Source organism: Aquarana catesbeiana, linkage group LG02, assembly GCF_042186555.1.
Source record: "Aquarana catesbeiana isolate 2022-GZ linkage group LG02, ASM4218655v1, whole genome shotgun sequence".
Taxonomy (NCBI): domain Eukaryota; kingdom Metazoa; phylum Chordata; class Amphibia; order Anura; family Ranidae; genus Aquarana; species Aquarana catesbeiana.
The window spans coordinates 769922360-769934362 of NC_133325.1; positions in this window are offsets into that span (position 1 = coordinate 769922360).

Sequence of the window (12003 nt, forward strand, 5' to 3'; positions counted from 1 at the left end):
GACAGTGTTTCAGCATATCTTGTTTTATGGATTGCAGAGAGCCTGGGAGTATTGACAATAAAGCTACCTCTGATGTGCCCTTTGGATTTGTCGATTACATGTCATTACACACCTGAAAGATTTTAAGTGACAGAACGGTTGGATTTTTGGGCAGTGCTACCAGATGTTGGGATAACTCCCTTGTTCTTGGTAGCATCTCCATTGAGTATCAGAGGACATCGTGAACATCCGTTTCAAAGTGATCAGGCATCTTTACCACCTGGATATCATTTTTTTTTCTTGATAACAGTTTGACAAAGAGAGGGAACGCATCAAAATACAGGACTTAGCCCATTCGTTTTCTGATAGTTGCCTTCCCAGAACCTGCTCCCAAACGTTTGGTGGTCCTGCTCCCAAGCATCCAGTGTCTAGATATTGTGATGTGTCCTCCTAGTCAGTGATTCCGAATATCTAGTTTTGTGGGTTGCAGAGAGCCTGGGATTATTGACAATAAATCTACCTGTGGTGTGCCCTTTAGATTTGTTAATTGCATGTCATTATATAATTGAAAGATTTTAGGTGACAAAACACTTGGGTTTTGGGCAGGTCTACCAGTTGTTGAGATAACTGCTTTGTTCTTGGTAGCATCTCCAGCAGGTATCAGAGGATGATGCAAACATCTGTTTCAAAGTGATCAGACATCTTTACCACCTGGATATAATTTTGTAATTTTGTTCTTGATAATGCATTGACAAAGAGAGGGAATGCATTAAAATATACGACTTAGCCTGTTCATCCTCTGATAGTTGCCTTCCCAGGACCTGCTCCCAAGCCCTTGGTGGTCCTGCTCCCAAGCATCCAGTGCCTGAATATTGTGATGTGTGCTCCTAGACAGTGTTTCAGGATATCTTGTTTTACGGATCGCAGAAAGCCTTGCAGTATAGACAGTAAAGCTACTTCTGGTGTGCCCTTTAGATTTGTCCATTGCATGTCATTATATACCTAAAAGATTTTAAGTGACAGAATGGTTGGATTTTTGGGCAGCACTGCTAGATGTTGAGATAACTTCCTTGTTCTTGATGGCATCTCCAGCAAGTATCAGAGGATGAAGTGAACATTCGTTTCAAAGTGGTCGGGCATCTTTACCACCTGGATATAATTTTGCTATTTTGTTCTTGATAATGGTTTGACAAAGAGAGGGAATGCATTAAAATATACAACTTAGACCATTTGTCTTCTGATAGTTTCCTTCCCAGGACCTGCTCCCAAGAACCCAGTGTCTCGATAGACAGTGGTTCAGGATATCTTGTTTTATGGGTTGCAGAGAGCCTGGGATTTTTGACAATAAATCTACCTGTGGTGTGCCCTTTAGATTTGTTAATTGCACGTCATTATATACTTGAAAGATTTTAGGTGACAAAACACTTGGGTTTTTGGCAGCTTTAATGGTTGTTGAGATAACTGCTTTGTTCTTAGTAGCAATTCCAGTAGGTATCAGAGGATGATGCAAACATCTGTTTCAAAGTGATCAGACATCTTTACCACCTGGATATAATTTTGCAATTATTTTCTTGATAATGGTTTGACAAAGAGAGGGAGTGCATTAAAATATACCACTTAGCCCATTCGTCTTCTGATAGTTGGCCTTCCAGGACCTGCTCCCAACCTCCTGGTGGTCCTGCTTCCAAGCACCCAGTGTCTGGATATTGTTATGTGTGCTCCTAGACAGTGTTTCAGGATATCTTGTTTTATGGATTGCAGAGAGCATGGGAATATTAACAATAAAGCGACCTCTTGTGTGCCTTTTTGATTTGTCAATTGCATTTAATTATATACCTGAAATATTTTAAGTGACAGAACAGTATGATTTTTGCCAGCTCTACCAGATGTTGAGATAACTCCCTTATTCTTGTTAGCATCTCCAGCAAGTATCAGAGGACGATATGAACATCCATTTCAAGGTGATCAGGCATCTTTATTACCTGGATATAATTGTAGCACTAACTCACTGTGGAGCTGCTAGTTTAAGCAGGTCTGTTACCTTCACCTTGCTTCCCTTGGCTTTACCGGCACCGGGCAGTGGCGTTGCAAGGTGGGGGCGGGGGGTGTGGGCCGCACCCGGGTGACACCCGCCAGAGGGGTGACACCCGTGTATAGCAGAACCGCAGCCGCTGACACTGCCCGCTACCCGCTGCTCTGTGCCTCTCGCTCGCTCTGTGTCCCCCGTGGAGCGGACTGAAGCTGCCTCCTCCTCTGTTTACATCCAGTGAGGAGGAGGAGTGCGAGTGACACACACCTCTGTGTATGTATACGTCCGCGACCACGCTGTACTGAGGTACTGTACTGTACACTCTAAGTAGATTAGTAGATGGACATGTGCAGGGGGGGCGCTATGAGAGGGGAGAGGGGTGCTTATACTGATGGGGGTCTGCACTAAGGGGATTCTATACTGATGGGGGGTCTGCACTAGGGGAGATTCTATACTGATGGGGGGTCTGCACTAGGGGGGATTTTATACTGATGGGGGGTTTGCACTAGGGGGGATTCTATACTGATGGGTGGTCTGCACGAGGGGGGATTCTATACTGATGGGGGGTCTGCACGAGAGGGGATTCTATACAGATGGGGGTCTGCACTAAGGGGAATTCTATACTGATGGGGGTCTGCACTAAGGGGGATTCTATACTGATGGGGGGGTCTGCACTAAGAGGGTGGTGTCTATATTGATGGGGGGTCTGCACTAAGGGGTGATTCTATACTGATGGGGGGTCTGCATTAAGGGGAGGTTATATACTGATAGGGGGTCTGCACTAAGGGGGTGATTCTATACTGATGGGGGGTCTGCACTAAAGGGGGGGTGTCTAAACTGTGGGGGTCTGCACTGAGGGGGATTCTATACTGATGGGGGGGTCTGCACTAAGAGGGTGGATTCTACCCTGATGGGGGGTCTGCACTGAGGTTGGAGGTCTATACTGATGAGGGGTGTCTGTACTGATGGGGGGGTCTGTACTGAGGGTGGAGGTCTGTTCTTAGTGAGGGTAATCTATACTGAGGGAGGGGGATCTATACTGCGGGATCTGTAGTTAGCGGAGGGGAGTCTGTACTGAGGGAGGACTATATTTGGTGGAGGGCGGGGGGGAGGGGGGTGACACCAATTTTTTCAGCACCGGGTGACACCAACCCTAGTGACGCTACTGGCACCGGGTCTAGGGTTCTGTTGAGTATACTTCTGGACGACACACGCACCAACACTGGAGTACGTTTTCAATGCTTTAATGAACAAATAAAACTTTAGGAAGTAGCAGGAAAGAGGCGGAAAAGGAAACTTTCAGGAGAAACTCAAATATCTTCTTATAGAATCTTAGCAATAAATGTCCTGATAGAGTTCAGATAATTAGATGGAATGCGCTCCCCTCGTGGGACACACTCCTTGCTTGTCTGGATAGGCCTCTCTCACCGGTCTAGCAGCCAGCACGCAGCACGAATCAAAAGTCTCTGCCACAGACTTGTTTGGGGGGTAAATCCGTACGATCCTCTGCCACAGGATGCATCAGATTTTCTCTGCAGTGAAAGTCAGTCACAGTGCCTGAACCTTTAAGCCGAACTGGCAACACTATGCTGTATGGTTACTTCTTTTGGATACGTCCTTCGACCGAGTCACCAGGCCCCTCTACAGACCAGCACGCTGCGTGATCTCTCCAAGACGGGTCCTCCCCTGGGCTCTCCACGGCCGTCCAGCTTCGTCACACAGGACCGATAGCTCAGGACCATTCCTCGGCCGCGGTGGTAGGCCCCAGACAAGCCTCTGGGCCCACCCCTGCGCCTCTGTATCGTGGGCCTCCCGATCGGAGGACCACGAGGTAGCCCCTTAACGCACACTTGTCGGCCAGGAGGGCCAGCAGGTGGCTGCAAAAAAAAAAAACCCTAGAACATGGCGTCTGTCCCATAAATACCCTCTTCCCAGAATGCAACTCGGAGGACCACCTCCACCGAGCTTGTCTCCGAGGCAGAGGAGCATCTATACACTTCGACACGTTGCCTTTCCAACACTAACCAGTGGTAACAGCGACACCCACCGGTCAGCACGGAAGCACACACAACGTCAGCTAAGCTGGAACAGAGGCGAACTTTTAACCTTCCTATCACACAATTTACTAAATTTACCTAACCTACGGTAGATTGTAAATCTACCAGCGCTACATAATTTTGTAATTTTTTTCTTGATTATGGTTTGACAAAGAGAGAGAATGCATTAAAGTATACGATTTAGTCCATTCGTCTTCTGATAGTTGCCTTCTCAAGACCTGCTCTTGAGCCCTTGGTGGTCCTGCTTCCAAGGGTTGTCTTTGAACATTTATATGTAACTCTTTAGCCAATGTTTGAAATATAGCTAAAACCAAAACTTTGTGTGCGGGTGTGTGGTTCTCATTGCTGTCTGTCTCTCTGTTGGGGACACTTACCATCTCTATGTCTCCTGGTGGTCACTATCACTAGGTCAGAAAATGATCTGAAATCCAAAATGTTACCATTGTCACTGGAAGAGAATTAGAGGGGAAGCCCTCCAATGGGGATATCTGTATATCTGTTCCAGTGACAACTGTCTTGAAGGACTTCCTTTCACTTTAAATTTTATTCTCACCAGTATAATTTTGTAATGAAGGGTTAGAAAACAGAAGAGGTAACTATATTGAGATATCCCGTTATGATGGAATCAAGGAGGTTGATTAACTAAAACTAGAGAGTGCAAAATCTGGTGCAGGTCTGCATAGAAACCATTTAGCTTCCAGGGTTTTTTTTTTTTTGTCAAAGTTTAATTGAACAAGCTAAAGTTAGAAGCTGATTGTCTACCATGCACAGCTGCACCAGATTTTACTCTTATTTTAGTAAATCAACCCCTATGGTGTCTGAAAAAAATACCTATATTGACAATATTCCAATTACTTTCTGATGGATTATGTATGCATTTCTGTAGCTCAAGCCCTGAGAAGAAAAAAAGGATGCGTAATATAATTAATGATTGTTTACTTTGAAGCTAAGGAAAAGGACTAAATATAATTTACCTAAAAGAAGTTAAAATTATACAATTCTCCCACAATCTGGGAGGCAGCGATGGGCAGGGGCGGATCCAGAGTCTAGTCTCGGGAGGGGCACTGCCAGAAAATACGTTTTTTTGGGGGGCAATTTATCGGGGCAATGGTTGGTGTTGGTGCTTCAATCATCACGGAACCATGGTTGTTATGGTGTCAGGATGATTGAAGTGCATTATTTCTATTATTACATTGTAATATAAAATGAAATAGTTCAACTCACCATAATGCAAAATCAGTGGGAGCCCCGAGTGTGTCACTTGCAATGTCACCTGCCACAAGTTTTGGATTGTCACCTGCCACGTCACCTGCCCCCAGATGCGGATTGTCACTTGCCACGTCACCTGCCACACGTTCCAGATTGTCACTTGCCACGTCACCTGCCACATGTTGCAGATTGTCACCTGACACACATTGCGGATTGTCACTTGCCACGTCCCCTGCCCCCGGATGCGGATTGTCACTTGCCATATCACCCGCCACACGCTGCGGATTGTCACCTGACACACGTTGCAGATTGTCACTTTCCACATCACCTGCCACACATTGCGGATTGTCACCTGACACACGTTGCGGATTGTCACTCTCCATGTCACCTGCCACACGTTGCAGATTGTCAGTTAACACACATTGCGGATTGTCACCTGACACACGTTGCAGATTGTCACTCTCCACATCACCTGCCACAGGTTGCAGATTGTCACCTGACACACATTGAGGATTGTCACTTGCCACGTCACCTGCCACATGTTGCAGATTGTCACCTGCCACATGTTGCGGATTGTCACTTGCCTGCTACAATTGTCTTTTGCTGTGTCACTTTCCTGCTAAGGTGGTCTCTTGCTGTGTCCCAGAGCCAGGCAGCAGATTGCCAGCCAGACAGCAGAGAGATGATGTAATCTCTCTGCTGCCCGCGGCTGCCTGCACAGTGAGGGCGGAACTGCAGGGATGCAGGGCAGGCGGTGAGAGATGATGTCATCTCTCTTCTCCCTGATTGGCCAGCAGCCCGCTCATACACCGAGACGCCCAGTTTCTCGCCCCCGCTCTCTCACCCGCCCGCTCACCGACCGAGCAGCCCTGCCCGCCTGCGGAACTGCCCCCGCTCTTACCCATGGAGCCGTCCGCCCACTCTCTCACCCACAGAGCCGCCTGCCCACTCTCTCCCCCGCATTCTCAGAGGGGGCAATTGTCCCGTTGCCCCCCTCTGGATCCGCCCCTGGTGATGGGCCTAGGCCGCGTGTGACCATGAAGTACAGTACCATGGATTCATTTTTATGTATTTTGTTTCATAATGAAAAATATTTCCTGCACAATCTGTTGCATTTTTTTATTATTATGCCACCAATGGGACTGTCAACGTTTATTTTTATGTAATAGTAAAAAATGACGCTGTGCAAACTCTATAATGTAATATGTATCATAAAATCATATACCATTTCATACACTGTGATATATACCATAGCATATAAAGTGCATATATAGTGCAGTCCATCTACAAGTGCAAGTGAATATCTCTCAAAATATGGGACAGTTCATATTAAAGCGGTGGTGTGTCTGAATGATCACTCATTCCCAACGTCTCAAGTGAACATATAAAAATTTTGTGGTGTATTTTCCCTCCTTGTGACAACTCTGTACTCACAGAACTCTCACCTTAGTAAGTAATCAAATGCGCTTTTTGATTACAGAAAATCTCAGCGTGAGGTTCCATCAGTCCTAGCCTGGTTCTTGGTCTTTCTAATGCATTTGGGTGTGTTAGGATATTTCCTTGTTATGGTCCCTTCAAAGCTCCGTCCACCACGCAGCATTCATATATTAAAGTAAAGCAAATTGACCTCCCACGGTGTAGTAATTTAAAATCACAATATTTATTAAAAAGTAACTCTTACATTCAGCTTGGTATAGCAAATACAAGGTACTATACAGGCTTCCAACATCACTTCCGGTCTGGCAATGCCCTACGCGTCCAGCCGCCACTTGCTCTGCGCCTCAGGCCCACCACTTTTTGAAGCCGATTAGAGCTTCAGGCTCTAACCATGTGCTCTAAAAGAAAAAAAAAATCCACTGGAATCTATGCATCCGGCGCCCTGCCTGTAGATTAGGGGCCGGGCGCATGGATTAGGGGGGCAGCACCCCTAATGGACGGGCCGCCACTGAGTATGACTACAGAACACCATACCTCCCAACTTTTGAACTTGAGAATGAGGGGCACGCGCGCCACGGCAAAATGTGGGTGTGGCCAAACTCTTAACAGCTTAAGGAGTGTGGTTAACCAAAACCCAGACAGGGGTCAGCTAGGTGGAGAGCAGGGGTTATCAGGGCAGAAGACAGGGGTCAGCAAAGTGGAGGACAGGAATCAGCATGGCAGAGAAGGGTCTGCAGGGCAGAGAAGATGGGTCACAAAGGACAGAGGATAGAGATCAGCAGAACAGAGGATAGGGGGTCAATAGGGCAGTGTAAAGGAGTCAGTAGGATGGAAGATAGGGTGTCAGTAGGGCAGGGTACAGGGGTCAGCAGGATGGAGGACAGGGGGTCAATAGGGCAGGGTACAGGGGTCAACATAATGGAAGACAGGGGGTCAGTAGGGCAGTGTACAGGGATCAGCAGGATGAGGTCAGTAGGGCAGTGTACAGGGGTCAGCAGGATGAGGTCAGTAGGGCAGGGTACAGGGGTCAGCAGGATGAGGTCAGTAGGGCAGGGTACAGGGGTCAACAGGATGGAAGACAGGGGTCAATAGAGCAGGGTACAGGGGTAAGCTGGGAAAAGTTGGGATGTATGCATCAGTTTACCCCTCATCGGTCTCCTATCATCAGTGTCCCCAACCATCAGTATCTTCCACCACCAGTGTCCCCCACCATCAGTGTCCCCCACCATCTGTGTCCTCCACCATCAGCGTCCCCTACCATCAGTGCCCACACCATCAGTGTGTTCCACCATCAGTGTTCCGAACCATCAGTGTCCCCCCACTATCAGTGTCCTCCACCATCAGCGGCCCCTCCATCAGCATCCCCCACCATCAGTGCTCCCCACCATCAGGGTCCCACACCATCAGTGCCCCCACCATCAGTGTCCCCCACCATCAGTGCCCCCACCATCAGTGCCCCCCACCATTAGCGTCTCTCACATCAGTGCCTCCACCATCAGCGTCCCCAACCATCAGTGCCCCCCACCATCAGTGTCCCCAACCATCAGTGCCCCCACCATCAGTGTCCCCCACCATCAGTGTCCCTCACCATCAGTGTGACCCACCTTCAGTGTCCCCTTACCTGTCCTCCGCCATCAGTGTCCCCTCATTACATACCGCCAGCTGGGCATCTAGCATGAGAAGGAGTAGGCGGGCTGTCAACTCACAATAGCGCTCAGCATTACCTCCTTCCTTATCTTCCAGGCATCAGAGCGGATGGGGGCCAATTGCCACCCAGGCAGGCCCTCCCCGCCTCCTCTTCCTGTCTGTGTACAGGAAAGCATCACAGCCGAGCAGGAGGCGGATTCAGCCGCAAGCCGCTGTGAATATGAGGTAGCCAGCATCTCTGTCTTTCACATTTACACAGCTATGCTTGTGGCATGCAGGACACCAGACACCCCACACAAGCCACAAGGCGGGTGTAACTGGTGCCAGCGGGAGTGCGCGTTCGCAGGCAAGTCACTGGAGCCAAGTGCTGCCGGGATGCCGGGACTTGCATCAAGTCACAGGACAATCCCGGCGAATCCGGGACAGTTGGGAGGTATGACCTGGAACACCCCCACCTCCTCCTTTTGATCATAAAATGGGACAGGGGGTTCTGTAGCCCTAACAAACTTCCTAATAACATTGAGATGTCATACAGAGTGCACAGGACATCACTGGATTTCTGGTCGGATCATTAGGTTTTAAACAGATATAAAAAAATAATTTAATGGTATTTTAACAGGCCAAAGAGAGTAAATGAGATAGATCCCCTTTAGAGAAATGATTTTTTTTAGTTTAAAAACAATAAGGACTATTGTGTAACAGTGACGTGCTGTGTACTTCTTTCTTACAGATGATCTTCTCTGTGCCTTTGTCAAGTGTCCCTCTTCTCGTAGCCTTCTCCTTTCCCAGCCCATAAGGTCAGCCTTTCTTTCCCAGGATCCTGCTCAGGGGCCGGCATGTACACGCCACTCCATGGGAACTTCACTGGAGCCTCAAGGGCGAGGCATGTTTACATTTCCACCAGTTCTCGCCTTGATTGGTGCAAGAGGGAAGCTGAACAACGCAACCTTTTAAAGACTGATAAGGACATTGTATTTAATATCTGGCGAAGCAAAATGTATTGTCTGGCCTTCTTATCATACTCCAGTCTTTCAGAGGCTGAATCTCTATTTTAGAGTTGCCCCATTCCAATCTTATCAAGATACAGAGGGACAATGATGAAAACTGGACTGGGCCAAACTGTGACTCTTGTTGATCTCCACTAAAGCGTGCCTACAAGTCTCCAACTCTTTGTTGCTGTATTGTACTTAAAGAGTTGGGATGGGACATTGAACATTGTGTATTAATGTGGAGATAGGCCTACTGTGCATTCTCTAGTAGCCAATTTTGACCGATGTAATGGTGTCACCATGCTGTAGCTACATTAATGCAATACCAGGGCTTGTGGGAACAAATATACTTCCTTTCAGTCCGCAAATAGAACATTAAAGTCTTAAAAAAATAAAAACCTGGACCTCAAATATATGCAAACCTAGGACTGGTTCTCCAGAAAACTTGGACGTACTATGGAGTTTTGTGCGCACCCGCCATTGTACTGTCAAACACCAGATTGGAAGGATGAGGGGAATGTGCATTGATAGCTTCTGAACTTTCTTTCCAATCTTGTGGCTAACAAGGAATTCCAGACCCAGGGAAGCCTTTGAGGTCCACATCTCTGCCCTCTAAAGCCTTTCTTTTATGTTTGGGAAGCCTGGGCAGAGAATGCTGCTGTCTGCTGTCTGTAATTATGCCCTTTAGCCAGTAGGGAGTAAGATCAGCATATAAGTGGGATCTACAAGAGAGATCCATTCATAAGAAAATGTTAGTATTTGAATAGGTTAAAATGAAAGATGGACATCTCTGAGTAGTATTTGTATCTGAAAGGTTTGCCACCAGCCCAAAGGATTTTCAGATAAACCATACCCAGTGATGGGTGGTAGGGAATGTGGTGAAAATCAACTTCACTTGTGCAAACCCAACATACCAGTCCACCATAATCACCATACCCTGCTTTCAACCCTCCAATCCACTAGGACCACCCCACTCTGCTCCCAACCCAACTCACCAATCCACTATGACCACCCCATTTTGCCCCTACCCAACCCGCCAATCCACCGGGATCACCCCAACCTGCTCCCAACCCCTCCAATCCTCCAGGATCACCTCAACCTGCTCCCAACCTAACCCAACCCACCAGTCCACCAGGATCATCCCACCCTGCTCCCAATCCACCAACCCACCGGGACAACCCCACTCTGCTCCCAACCCAACTCACCAATCCACTATGACCACCCCATTCTGCCCCTACCCAACCCGCCAATCCACCAAGATCACCCCAACCTGCTCCCAACCCCTCCAATCTACCAGGATCACCTCAACCTGCTCCCAAACTAACCCAACCCACCAGTCCACCAGGATCACCCCACCCTGCTCCCAATCCACCAACCCATCAGGACCACCCCACTCTGCTCCCAACCCAACTCACCAATCTACTATGACCACTCCATTCTGCCCCTACCCAACCTGCCAATCCCCCAGGAGCACCCCACCCTATCCTCCGTTAACTTTCCCTAGCAGTCAGGACAGACTATAAACATCTACCCTTGATTCCACCCAGGGGAAGTACTGGATGACAACATAGTGGATCGAGTAAATTAGTGGACCTATATGTGCAGTGGATTATTCCACATTACTTTTTCAGAGTCCACATCCATAGCTTTCAAGCACATGTGCACAAAGTAAAATTTTAGGTCTGTGCATGCACACAGTTCCTGAAGGTTTAGCAAGTCTGAACCAGGAAAAAAAAACTTGCTCTAGTAGCATTCCATCGGGTACTGCTTTCAATCTGCATGGCAATCAAAGGGGGATCATCTAAATACATTCATTGCATGTATTTAGTCATTTCAAGAACTCAGCTTTTTCAAACAATGTCCTGCTTTTTATTTATTTAAACAGGGTTAAATTCTTCCTCAATGGTTCGGATTCATCAAATAATACTGATTAAGGCGTCTTAAATTGCACTTAATGCATACTACAGCGGCCTCAGTCATTTTGTTTGCAAAGTCAAACTTTTTGGTTTTTTTTTTTATAGCTAGGGTTGCCACCTTTTTCTCAAGCCTAACCCGAACACTTTAGCGGCAAGTTTTTTTTTTCCCCCGTAGTATACACTATAGAATTTTAAAAGACCTGGGACACCTGGAACAGTGGGTGTGGCCAAACTGCTCTTGCTGACATCATCACCACCCCCCCTCCTCCCCCCCAGAAATGCTGGACCTGCCCCCAGGCAGCGGCCTGCAGCTCCCGGGTGGGAACAAAGTTTTGTGTAACTGTCTCAGTTACTTGGGGAGCCACAGCCCAGTCTGAATAATGTGTCCGGGTTTCAGACAGACTGAAACCCGGACACATGATTCAAAACCCGGACTGTCTGGGTGAATCCTGGACAAGTGGCAACCCTAGTTATAGCCGAAAGGGTTAGAGATCCTATCAGGCCTTTTTTTTTTTTTTTCTCCTGCGGTAGATTTCCCTTTGCAGCCTGTCTTGGAGATGATGCAGCAGAAAGTGAAAGGAAATCTCCCCAAAGTAGAGGCAGTTCCCGCCATTGGCAGTTGTCACCAGAACCTCTGTATTCATTGGACGGTTTCCTCTCCCCGATTGCTCTCATGAAAATTTGGGATTTCAAGGTAAAATTGGTCACCAGGAGGGGTAAATCTCAACAGTGGGGAGACA